We start from the raw sequence: 14,384 nt of genomic DNA on the forward strand, positions 1-14,384 counted from the left end.
ACTTCCATTCTGAGTGGCATGACAGTTTATTGAATAAACATGAGCCTATTATAGCAGTTCAGATGCTGCATTTTTCCAAATGAAAAAAAAATACATAGAAAAAATATTAAGGGGAAAAATCACCATATTGGGTGGAAAACATGAGTATAACAGACCTGCTCTCAAACAAAACCACCACCCTTCCTCTCTGGCCAGCAATGATCAGAGTACCACCACCACTACTTTGTTTTGGAACCATTGGGACTAATCCCATTATGCCCTTTTATCCTTTGTACTAGTATATCGTTCCAACAGGTATTCCAGGTAACTTCATCTCCATATTTAACTTGTCCATTTTTGTTTTAATTCTATTTTTTCAACTCTTGAAAAGTGTCTGTTTGCTCTCTGGTAATTAGAGTCCATGTTCAGTAAAATCCTACTATTTTCAATAGTTTCTCTTCATATTTCCTTCACCTCCTTATTCTAACTGTGAGCTGGTCTACCCTAATGACACTCAGTGCAGTCTTTTTAAATGGCGGATTTTTTCTCTAACATACTCTATTATTGATCCAGGAGTTAGGTATTTTCTTTGATACTCCTTGCTAATGACAGACTATTCTCCTTTCCTCCTCCTCCTGCCTTGGATTCTTATGTCAATAGATTATATATTTCCTGTTACTCTTTGTGATGGATGATTTCATGTGTCAACTTTATTGGACCACATGGTGCTCAGATATTTGGTTAAATGATGTTCTGGCTGTGTCTGTGAAGGTGCTTTTGATAAGTTTAACATTAAACTTGATAGACTGAGTAAAGCAGTCTAATTGCCCTCCCTAATATGGGTAGACATCACTCAATGAGCTGTAGGTCTGAATAGAGCAAAAGTCTAATTTCTCTCAAATAGGATGGAATTCCTCCTGCCCAACTGCTTTTGAACTGGGACATTGTTTTTTCCCCTGCCTTTGGACTTGAATTGAAACATTGGCTCTTCCTGATTCTTAAGGCTAAAGTTACCTCATCAGCAATCCTGGTTCTCAGATATTCCTTCCCACCCTGAATAGAACTACACTATTAGCTTTCCTGGGTCTTCAATTTACTGAGTGCTGATCTTGGTACTTGTCAGTCTCTATAATCATGTGAGCCAATTCCTTATAATAAATCTCTTTAAATCCTATTGGTTGTGTTCTCTGGAAAACACTTCCTAATATAACTCTCCTTATTAAAGCCATCTACTGACTCTTCCTCAGTCACTGAAGATGAATTACCTCATGGCTTACTATCATTCTTGTCAATATCATTCTTGTTATGATTTTTGATGATTTCAATATCCATGTACCTGATCCTTCCAACACCCTGGCCTCTCAGTTCCATGATCTGTTCTTTAGTTTTATTTTCCTCACCAACTTTCCCACTTGTGTCCATGGACATACCTTATCTTGTCATTATCAATAACTTCAACCCCTCCATCACCTCAGTGTTAAGCATCCCCTTGACCACTTACTCACTACATCTGCTATACTAATAACAAAAATTATTTTACCACACTGTGACCTCCAATATAGTGACTCTACTAATCTTTCTCTGTCATCTTACTCCAACCCCCTGTACCTAAAAACATATCTTACTTTCCTCCACATTGGGTTTAGAGTTAATGACCCCTTATTATACAACTCTCTTGATTCTGTCTTGTTAATCATACTTATTTGATAAAATCCCAAGCCTGGTTAAATGAAATGTGGTTGGACTGCTTATTTCACTTAGCATAATATTCCCCAGGACCCTCCATGCTGTCTCAAAGGGTAAGAGATCCTTCTTTTTTACAGCTGCATAGTATTCAGTTCTGTAAATGTACCACAGCTTTTTATCCACACATCTACTGATGGGCACTTGGGGTGTTTCCAGATTTTAGCCATTGTAAATTGTGCTGCTATGAATATAAAGGTGCACATATTCTTTCTGATTGGTGTTTCGGGATTCTTAGGATATATTTCCAAAAGTGGGATCACTGGGTCAAAAGGCAGTTCTATTTTTAGTTTTTTGAGGAAACTCCATACTGTTTTCCATAGTGGCTGCATGATAAAGACAAATACCATATGATCTCACTTATAATGAACAAAATAAACTGATGAACAAAATGGAAACAGAGGCATAGATACATGGATTAGAATGTCAGCTGTTGGTGGGGGTGGGACTGGATGAAAGAAGATGAAGAGATTATTAGGCAAAGAACATACATGCATAACCCGTAGACACAGGGAACTCTGGTGATGGCCTGAGGAAAATGGGGGTGGGGCTGGGTGGAGGAGGGCAAGCAGTGGGTGGGAGCAAGGTACATGTGTAATAGTGTCAACTATAAAAATAAAAATAAATAAAAACTATAATGCAAAAAATGAAATGTAGTTGGAGAGAATCATATAACAATGCTAAGTAGTCACACTTTAAATTCAAGATCACCATCCTCAAGTGGGTTCTTAATGCTGACTGGCAATTCTATGTAATAAAGAGGTAATATGCAAATTGACCATCACCCCTCATACAAAATGGCTGCTCCCTTGTAGGCACAAGATGGCCAGCAGGGGAGGGCAGTTGGGGGCGATCGGGCTGGCAGGGGAGCAGTTAGGTGTCAATCAGGCTGGCAGGGGAGTGGTTAGGGGGTGATCAGGCTGGCAGGCAGAAGCAGTTAGGGGCAATCAGGCAGGCAGGCAGGCAGGCAAGCGGTTGGGAACCAGCAGTTCTGGATTGTGAGAGGGATGTCCGACTGCAGTTTTAGGCCTGATCCCACAGGGTTTGGGCCTAAACCGGCAGTCGGACATCTCTGAGGGGTCCCGGACTGGAGAGGGTGCAGGCTGGGCTGAGGGACACCCCCCAGTGCACAAATTTTGTGCACCGGGTCTCCAGTTATGCTATATGTGCTAATTCCCTGGACACTCTTAATGACTATTTCATGCCTTTTCCTTTTTAAAACTCAAACGTCTACTTCCTCCACCTTGTTTCCTGTATAAGAAAATAGCAATAATCGGAAGAAATGTTTCTCTAGTCTAGCTAATATTATCACATCTTTCCACCCGCAGCAATCACTACTCACATTCCCTCTTTCCTCCCCATACTACTTATCACCATGTGACATACATTGTTCTTTACTTACTGTACCTACTTACCACACACACTCAAATGGAGATTCCATTAGGGCATGAATTTCTTTCCTGCTTTGTTTGCTATTATATGCCTAGTTCCTAAGACAGGGACTGGTACATATTTGGGGTTTCCTGAGTATTTGTTAATGAATGAATTAATAAATGTCTAAATTCTATTAATAGCTCAAGGTTACATCACTTTTCTCTCAATAACACTGTACCGAATAGTAAGTTATGAAAAATAAAAACCACTTAAAATTATTTAGCATTCAGCCTTAGCCAGTTTGGCTCAGTGGATAGAGTGTTGGCCTGTGGACCGAAGGATCCCGGGTTCGAATCTGGTCAAAGGCACATACCTCAATTTTTGGCTCCTCCCCAGCCTGGGCCCCAGTTGGGGCTCATGCAGGAGGCAACCATTTGATGTGTTTCTCTCACATAGATGTTTCTTTCTGTCTTTCCTTCTCCCACTCTCTAAAAATCAATGGCAAAATATCCTCAGGTGAGGATTAAAAAAAATATTTTGAATCCAAAGGAAGAGTTTGTTGGGTAAAAGTCTAATATCATAATTGCTTATTACTGACTGTGATGCCTTAAAGTTTTACATTAAAAATTTCACTTATTTAATGGCTTCAATTTTGGGGTAAGTTTTATAGTTTCTTAAATTTTCCTTACCTAAAAAAGGACACTTAACACTGCATGTATGAAAATTGCACTCTCAAATGAGTGAAGAAATAAGAGAGGGCATACTAAAGAATAAGACATTATAATATCACCTGCTGAAACAAGACATTTTTACAAGCTTCTTTATATCAACATGATTTTTCTGCATCCTGTAGAGTTTCAAAGCTTTAATTTTAAGTACTAGTGGTATTATAATTGCCCAAATTTCCCAATGTCCAAATAAAGCTTCCCAAAACATAACCATTACTCAGGAAAGTACATGAAACCTGCTGTGAAATATAAATACAAATGCTCCTTTCTTACTTTTTGGCTCGATATTATGTTACCTGTAAAACTTAAGTCTTAAAAATGTTTACATGCCCTTCTGGGCTATTTACTTTATCCCATTGTCTTATCTACTTTATGTGATTTAGAATATTTTCTTCTCTTGTATTAGTGAGTTTTATGTCCTTTTCCAACCTTCATGTGATAAGTTCTTATCTTTGGCTTAGTACCTAGCATAATGTCTGGCACATTGTAGGCCCTCAATAAATTTTGAATGCATAAAGAGGTATTCATTTTTTTAAAATGTAGTCTTCTTTGGCTGTGTTGCTCAAAGGGTAATTTGCAAAGAACCTACATTATAATCACTGGAATGCCTACTTTCTAAATGCAAATTCTTGTAGTCCATCCATAATATTCTGAATTGCATGGAGGCAATGAAATCTGAGATAAGTTATTGTAAGCAGATTTTTTTTGCCACACTAAGTGTGATAGGTGTCAAGACAGTTGAGATGTTTTCTGTCCTGTGAAAGAGCTTAGCATCCAAAAAAGAACAGGTAACAGATAACAAATAATCAAACAAATGAATAATATAGCATGTTGTTAGTGCTATGAAGGAATAGACATGGCCTACTTTATATTGGGTAGTCAGAAAAGTTCTCTCTGGAAGGTGACATTTTAGTTGAAAGGTGAAGATATTAAAAGCCATCAATACTCCTACATTTAGAAGTTGAAAAGAGGAGGATGGTGTGTATCCAAACCAGGATACTTTGGAGAGTGAAAGGAGGCAGGGCAAGTATGTGAGGGAGCAGCTCTATGTTGGCACCTGAAAATCTTGCATGTTTCCTCATAGACTCTGTAGGCAAAGCTTAAGCCTCATGTATACATGTGGATAAAAATAGTACCTATTTCATAGATAAATATGAGGATTAAATAAACAATTAGTGCCTAGCAGATAGATAGTGCTCAATGGGATTTCTTGGATATTATTGAGTGTGTAGAACTTTTTATATGCTTATTTTCCAATTTTATATCTTTTTGGATGAATTTTCTACTCATGTCTTTTTTGCCAGTGTTGTAATGTGTTTTTTCTTATTGGTTTTCAAAATCTTGACCTTAAGTCTCTATCCACAAAATGAAGAGTTTGTATCAGCTAGTCTTCATTTTGTGGCTATATCAAAACTTCCTGAAATTTTAATCACCTATGGTCATTAACTAAGCTCACAGAGTTGTAGGAGAAACATGGATTTAGATACTTGGGAATCCTGGAGAAGATATGAGCTGCACACTTGGGGAAATTAGGACATGATATTTACTGAGACAGGCTGTTGTACCTCAAATTGGTGCCACGGTGCTAGGGTTGTAGTAATTTCACTTTTCTGAGTCTCAGTTCTCTCATCTAAAATATAGAAATAATGCTGTGAAGTAGACAGTATTAATATTTTGACATGTTTTTTTCATATTTACATAGCCGAACCTATCAGTTTTTTCCCTTTATGATGTTGCCTTTGTCCATCACAATGCCTGATCAGATAAATATTTACCCAACCTGTCTTTTGTAGTTCCTTTGTCATTTTACTTTTTACATCTCTTTAATCTTCTTGAAATTTATTTTGGTATTTGGTATAAGTCTGGGACCCTAATCTCTCTTTTCAAACATGTAGCCAATTATTTCAACACCATTTATTTAAGAAATTTATCACTCTGCCACTTTTGTTGTGCCAATTTAATCACGTACTCCTGTGGGTAAATATAGAAACATACCTCTGTTTCTTGATTCCTCTATTCTGTTGCAATTATTTATCTACCTAATCCTTTATCAGTATTAAACTTTAATTATTGTGGTTTTATATTGCATATTAATATTTAAGGGGTTTCTTTTGCTTTGCTTAGCTAATCTATTGTTGTATGTAAACCTCAGAATCATTTTTGTTAAGTTCTAAAAATATCACATTAACAAATAAATTAGAGGTGGGTTTTTACTCCTTCATGTATTCTCACTCCCCACATATAAATAAGTCTATCTATATGTGCAGTGTTTTGTATGTTGTGGCAAAGAGGTAGATCATTATCCTCATTAGGTATGTAGGTTAACCATATAGTTTAATGTCCAAACCAGGACACTTTTAACAGTGAAAGAGGGTAGGACAAATGTCTAGGGTAGCAGCTCCATGCTGACACTGACAACCTTGCATGTCTTCACATAGGCCACATAGGCAAGGTTCAAACACAGGATGGCTTGAGTCTTGGTGGAATATCCTGTGATCCTCCCAGGAACATGGCAAGATTGGCAGCCTTAAAATTTTTTTTTAACTTTGTATAGTGATGAGTGATGACTAGATTTATTGTGGTGATCATTTATTTCTCAGTGCCTACAAATATAAAATCATTACATTGTACATCTGAAACTAATATAATGCTACATGTCAATTATACCTCAATTAAAAAAATAGATTGGTGGCCTTCTGCGGAGCTGCTACAAGGTATTTTTAAAAAATATATTTTTATTGATTTCAGAGAGGAAGGAAGAGAGAAAGAGAGATAGAAACATCAATGATGAGAGAAAATCATTGATCGGCTCCCTCCTGCACATCCCCACCCCCCACTGGAGATTGAGCCCACAACCCAGGCATGTGCCCTGACCAGGAATCAAACTGTGACCTCCTGGTTCATAGTTTGACACTCAGCCACTGAGCCACGCCAGCCAGGCTGCTACAAGGTATTTTTTATTTGACTCCATAGCTTGTGAGAGGTATCCAGGAGTCAGCTCCATGCTGACACTGAGCCTTTCTGGCTCTGATGAGGCACAGGCCATTCTCCTCACTCTCCTCTCCTTAGAAAGCAGCTACAGACTATAAAACTAGTTAGTGATTGTCTGGATGGGCACATTAGCAACTGAGCAACCTACTGCTCACATTTTCTTTCATTTGGCTCTTTTGTTTTCATATCATGCTTTAAGTTAAATGATGCATGAAGTTGATTCCATGGTGGTGTTACTTATTCTGTCTGGGTAAGTAATAAACTGTCTGAATCTACCTGGGCCAATAGTCTCTTTGCCAATAGCATTTGTTAGCATGCTTGAAAAGATGCTAAACCGGTTGAAATTCAGGAAGAATAAGAATAAATTGCAACTAAATGACCAAACCAGCATTGTTATCAACATTGTTCGCATGATACAAAAGGGGCCCAGTGGTAGTTTGTCCATAAAGGTTTTATGCAGTCAACAGTATCACTAAAACACATCCTCTGTCTTCTGGTAAGCTCTTGGGCTCCCTATTATTGTGGTGGTGGCCCTGGGGGAAGGCAGTCAATCGGACACACAGTCTGTTTAAACTTCAGCCATAACATCATGCTGATTCCCAACATTTTGGAAAGTACAGAAAACTAAAATGACAACTCTTATAAATGTTGGTGTGTATAGTTACATTGTTTTTATTATGTGTAATTTTGTGTAATTATAATGATGTATCATATATAATTTTGTATCTGCCTTTTAAAATTTAATGCTCATAAATGCTTTATAAACATTTTAATGACTGCATATGTTTCCATCAGGTGGATTTATCATTTTGTAAATACTCTCCTATTAAGTGCAGTTAATTCTTTTGGATTTTTTCTGTTTTTAAATAGTAGTCAATAATTCTGTGATAAACATATATAGGCCTTAGGATAGATTCCCAGCAGAGAAAGCTATTTTTTCCAAACGCTTAATGCATGCTGTCAAATTGCTTTTTAAAGGGTTTGCCTATTTATGTTCCCACCAGCATCTTTAGTATCCACTCTGTAACTCTTAAAGTGCAAAACAAATCTCTGAACCTCATAAACATTTATATTAACTTTCTGGGAAGTTGAGGATCATTATGTCTATAAGGACCAAGCAAATCAATGGAATGCTAAATGAATTTTTTTTCATAATCAATGATTATACTGCATTTTTAGCGAACATTTTTTGGCAGATCTATTTCTTTGTTCTATACAAAGTAAATATCTGCAATGAAGAGGTATGCTGGTGTGGATTTTATGGACCCAGTTTTATGTAGAATTTCCATGTAGAATGCACATAAAAGGAGTATGTATCACATTGTTCACTAAAGAATGATTTCTAGATCTTCAAAATGTCTTGATTGTACTACTCAGGATACACGATAGAGCAGTGGATCTGTGTTGTTTTTTGTTTTTAATTTATTTATTGATTTGAGGGAGGGAGGTAGAGAGAGAGAGAGAGAGAGAGAGAGAGAGAGAGAGAGAGATGTTTCACTTATTTATGCTTTCACTGGTTGTTTCTTGTATGTGCCCTAACTGGGTGTATCAGAATGACACTAACCAGGCCAGGGCATAGATCAGTGATTCTTAGCAACCATGAAAGTACTGAATCCTTTGAGGATCTGAGGAAATGTAAGGACTTTCTCCTTAAATAAAATGAATGTATTGACATAAACTTTAATAGTGCAGACATTTTTTATATTGATGATCTTTTTGAAGTATATTTGTAGATTCCAGATTAAGAACTTCTGGGTTAGGCTCTGATAATCACATCCTAGAGATGATGCCCACAAGAATGAAGTGTGGTAGACCAACTTTGCTCTATGCCACAGTGAATACAGTGTACTATAATTTTTGCTTTCTAGACACCACAGTTCCAAGATTATTTTCCCGTAGCACAGTTTTTTGTTTTTTTAGAAGTGTACTCTTTTTTTAAATTTTTATTTATTTATTATTTACTAGAGGCACAGTGCACAAAAATTTGTGCACTTGTGGAGGGGGGGAGTCCCTCAGCCCAGCCTGTGCCCTCTCGCAGTCTGGGACCCCTCGGGGGTAACCACCTGCTGACTTATCCACGGGAGGCCCGGATGGTGGTGGGGCGGGCGGTGGCTCACGCTGTTCCACCCTGTCGCCCCATGGCCACACTCAGGAGGCCCAGATGGTGGCTTGCGATGACCAGCCCCACCTGCAGTATGCAAATTTAATGGCCATCTTGGTTGGGTTAATTTGCATACTCTTCTGATTGGTTGATGGGCATCGCGAAGGTACGGTCAATTAGCATCTTTGTCTTTTATTAGTGTAGATTATTGTTTAAAGTATTAGAAATAGTAGTACATATGTCTCCTTTTTTTCCCCATTGACCTTCCCCCTGCTGCCCCAACCCCCCGGCACATGCCCTCACACCACCTCCCCCAATGTCTTGTGTCCATTGGCTATACTTATATGCATGCATATAAGTTCTTTGGTTGATCTCTTACCACCCACCCAACACTTCCCAGCCTTCCCGCTGTAATTTGACAGTGTTTGATGCTTCTCTACCTTTGTATCTATCTTTTTGTTCATCAGGTTATAATGTTCTTTATTATCCATAAATGAGTGAGATCATGTGGTATTTTTCTTTCACTGCCTGGCTTATTTCACTTAGCATAATGCTCTCCAGTTTCATCCATGCTGCCACAAACGGCAAGAATTCCTTCTCTTTTATAGCAGCGTAGTATTCCATTGTGTAGATGTACCATAGTTTTCTAATCCACTCATCTGCTGATGGGCATTTAGGCTGTTTCCATATCTTAGCTATTGTAAATTGTGCTGCTATGAACATAGGGGTGCATATATCCTTTCTGATTGGTGTTTCTGTTTTCTTGGGATATATTCCTAGAAGTGGTATTACTGGGTCAAATGGCAGTTCCATTTTTAATTTTTTGAGGAAACACCATACTGTTTTCCACAATGGCTGCACCAGTCTGCATGCCCACCAGCAGTGAAGAAGGGTTCCTTTTTCTCCGCATCCTCTCCAGCACTTGTCATTTGTTGATTTGTTGATGATAGCCATTCTGACAGGTGTGAGATGGTACCTCATTGTTGTTTTGATTTGCATCTCTCTGATGATTAGTGACTTTCAGCATGTTTTCATATGTCTCCTGGCCTTCCTTATGTCCTCCTTTGAAAAGTATCTATTTAGGTCTGATGCCCATTTTTTGATTGGGTTGTTTATCTTCCTTTTGTTAGGTTGTATGAGTTCCCTGTTAAATTTGGAGATTAGACCCTTATCGGAGATAACATTGGGAAATATGTTCTCCCATGCAGTGGGCTTTCTTGTTGTTTTGTTGATGGTTTCTCTTGCTATGCAGAAGATTTTATTTTGATGTAGTCTCATTTGTTTATTTTCTCCTTAGTCTCTCTTGCTCTAGGATATGTGTGTGTGAAGATATTGCTACGACATATGTCTGCAATTGTGCTGCCTATGGAGTCTTGTAGGATTTTTATGGGTTCCCATCTTACATTCAAGTCCTTTAGCCATTTTGAGTTTGTTTTTGTGTATGGTGTAAGTTGGTGATCTAGTTTCATTTTTTTTTGCATGTATTTGACCAAATTTCCCAGCACCATTTATTAAAGAGGCTGTTTTGACTCCATTGTATGCTCTTGCCTCCTTTGTCAAATATTAATTGAGTATAATGGCTTAGGTCAATTTCTGGGTCCTCTATTCTGTTCCATTGGTCTATATGTCTGTTCTTGTGCAAGTACCAGGCAGTTTTGAGAAACGTGGCTTCGTAATATAGTTTGATGTCTGGTATTGTGATCCCTCCAACTTTGTTCTTCTTTCTCAGGACAGCTGTGGTTATTCGGGGTCTTTTTTGGTTCCAGATGAATTTTTGGAGAGTTTGTTATAGATCTTTGAAATATGCCATTGGTATTTTAATAGGTATTGCATTGAATCTATAGATTGCTTTAGGTAGTATGGACATTTTAATGATGTTGATTCTACCAATCTATTAACATGGTATTTTATTCCATTTGTTTATGTCTTCCTCTATCTCTTTTTTCAATGTCCTGTAGTTTTCCAAGTACAGGTGTTTTACATCCTTGGTTAAGTTTATTTCTAGGTATCTTAATTTTTTTGGTGCAATGGTAAATGGGACTGTTCTTTTCATTTCTCTTTCTGTGAGTTTATTATTGGTGTATAAAAAGGCCATAGATTTCTGGGCGTTAATTTTGTATCCTGCTACATTGCCAAATTCATTTATTAGGTCTAGTAGTTTTTTGATGGAGTCTTTGGGGTTTTCTATGTATAGTATCATGTCATCTGCAAATAAGGAGAGTTTCACTTCTTCTTTTCCAATTTGGATGCCTTTTATTTCTTCCTGTCTGATCGCTGTGGCCAGTACTTCTAATATTATATCGAACAGGAGTGGTGAAAGTGGGAATCCTTGTCTTGTTCCTGTTCTTAGAGAAATGAGTTTAGTTTTTGCCCATTGAGTATGGTGTTGGCTGTAGGTTTGTCATATAGTGCTTTTATTATGTTGAGGTATGATCCCTCTATTCCCACTTTGCTGAGAGTTTTTATGAAGAAAATGTGTTGGATTTTGTCAAATGCTTTTTCTGCATCAATTGATATGATTATGTAGTTTTTGTCTCTAAGTTTGTTTATGTGATATATCACATTTATTGATTTGTGGATATTGTGTCATCCTTTCATCCCCGGAATAAATCCAACTTTGTCATGATATATGATCTTTCTAATGTTGCTGAATAAGATTTGCTAGAATTTGTTGAGGATTTTAGCATCTATGTTTATCAAGGATATTGGCCTGTAGTTCTCTTTTTTGTGGTGTCTTTGTCTGGTTTTGGTATGAGGGTAATGCTGGATTCATAGAAAGAGCTTGGAAGTGTGCCTTCCTCTTGAATTTTTTGGAATAGTCTGAGGAGGATAGGTTTTAGTTCATCTTTGAATGCTTGATAAAACTCCACTGTAAAGCCGTCTGGACAAAGACTTTTATTTCCTGGAAGATTTTTTATCGCTGTTTCAATTTCTTCAGTAGTTATTGGGCTATTCAGGTTTTTTTATCCTTCTTGGTTGAGTTTTGGGAGCTTGTATTTTTCTAAGAATATGTCCATTTCATCTAGGTTGTCCATTTTGTTGGAATAGAGTTGTTCATAGTATGTTTTTCATAATCGTTTGTATTTCTGTGGGATCGGTTGTTATTTCCCCTCTTTTATTTCTGATTTTGTTTATTTGCGTCCTCTCTCTTTGCTTCTTGGTGAGCCTGGCTAGAGGTCCATCAATCTTGTTTATCCTTTCAAAGAACCAGCTCTTGGTTTTCTTGATATTCTGTATTGTTTTTTTTTTTGGTCTCTATGTCTTTTGATTGGGGCATTTAATCCATTTACATTTAAAGTTATTATTTACAGGTACTTGTTTGTCGCCATTTTTTTTTTTTTTTTTTTTTGCTTTATGCCTGTGTTCCTTCTTCACTTCCTATTTCTTCTTTTTACATCAGACCCTTTAGCATTTCTTGCATTGCTGGTTTGGTGGTAATAAACTCCCGTAGTCCTTTTTTTTTCTGTGAAGCTCCTGATTTCACCCTCCATTTTGATTGATAGCCTTGCTGGGTGTAGTATTCTTGGATTCAGACCCCTGCTCTGAATGACTTTATATATTTCATTCCATTCCCTTCTGTCCTGATGTATTTCTGTTGAGAAATCAGTCGCTAGTCTGATGGCAGATCCTTTGTAGGTAACTTTCTGTCTCTCTCTGGACACTTTTAATATTCTTACTTTGTCCTTGGTGTTTTCCAATTTAATTATAATGTATCTCAGTTTCCTAAATTGGCATCGGTCTTTTGTGGTTCATTTTGTTTGGGACTCTGTGAGCTTCTTGGGTTTGTGTAAGTTTTTTCTTCCCTATAGCAGGAAAGTTTTCTGTCATTATTTCTTCAAACATGTTTTCTATTCCTTGCTCAGTTTCCTCTCCTTCTGGCAGCCCTTCTATGCAGATGTTGTTTCGTTTTGTGTTGTCCCAAAGTTCCCTTAGGCTCTCCTCCTGTTTTTTAAGGTTTTTTTTTCTAGATGTTGCTCTGTTTGTGTATTTTTTTCTACCTTGTCTTCTAGCTCACTGATGCAGTCCTCTGCTTCTTCTAGTCTACTGTTGATGCTTTCTACTGAGTTCTTCATAGCAGCGATGTCATTTTTCATTTCTTCTTGGTTCTTCTTCATTTCCTCTTGGTTCTTACACATATTGTTGAATTTGTCTTCCATTGTTTTCAGCCACCTTATGACCATTTCTCTGAATTCTTTCTCTGACATATTGCTTGCCTCCATTTCGTTTACTTCCTTTTCTGGTGATGCCTCCTTTTCTTTCATATGCAAGCTGTTTCTTTGTTTCCCCATGATCTCTCTTCTCCTGCTATCTGGTTATGTTGTTCTCTTTATCCTTTTCCTAGGTGAAATCTGACCTTCCCATGAGAAGGTGGAGAGCTCCTCCATGTCCACGTATTCACACTGCTGGAGATCCAGTGTTCCTGGGTTCGCAGCTGTTCCCTGGGTGTTGTTGTAGATTCCCAGGATGTATAGGTTTCTGATAACAGCTGCTCTCCCCTTCAAGATGGTTTGGTCCCATAGCACAGTTTTGCTCAAATTTCTGACTTCTTGGTATATGAAACTCCTAGAGCCTTGCCTCCAGGAATGTCATCTCAGCCAATTCTCCTTTTTTTCTACTAGTACAAATAATTACTCCATAAAAATGTAGTACTTTTTATTTGCAATTGTTACCCATCATCCTTATGAGGTATGTGCAAATTGTGAGCAGTGGTTCTCAAACTTCAGTAAGCATAAGACTCAGCTAGGAACAAATTTTAGCATGCAGATTCCCAGTTCTCACTCTGGAAACTCTGATTCAGTTTTCTGGGTTAGACTATATATATATTAATCCTCATCTGAGGATATGTTTATTGATTTTAGAGAGAGAAGAAGGGAGCGAGATTAACATCAATGTGAGAGAGAAAAATCAATCAGTTGTTTCCCGTATACATTATGACTGGGGATCGAGCTTGAAGCCTACGTATGTGTCCCGACCAAGAATTGAGCCCTCAGCCTTTTTGGTGTATGGGACTGCACTCCAACCAACTTTGCCACCTGGCCTGGGCATACCTTAGATACACTTTTTAAAAATTTATTTTTCGCATCACCATTTATCTCCTCTATGCCCTCTTCTACCTCAATTCATCCCCCTCCCCCTGCAATCACCACACTGGTGTCTTTAGATATAGTTTCTAAATAAATATTTATTTTTAGAATAATTATTTTTAGAATCATTTTAGATTTACAGAAAACCTGTGAAGATATAACAAAGAGATTTCTTTTATACTACACACCCGATTTCCTCTGTATTTGACACTTGACATTAGTATGTTATATTTTTCACAATTAATTAGGCAACAATGATGCATTATTATTATCTAAACTACACACTTTATATTTTCCTTGTTACCTAATGTCCCTTTTTCTGTGCCAAGGGTCCACCCAGGATACTACATTACATTTAGTTGTCATGTCTCTCTAGTCACTTTT

Source organism: Myotis lucifugus, unplaced genomic scaffold, assembly GCF_000147115.1.
Source record: "Myotis lucifugus unplaced genomic scaffold, Myoluc2.0 scaffold_358, whole genome shotgun sequence".
Taxonomy (NCBI): Eukaryota; Metazoa; Chordata; class Mammalia; order Chiroptera; family Vespertilionidae; genus Myotis; species Myotis lucifugus.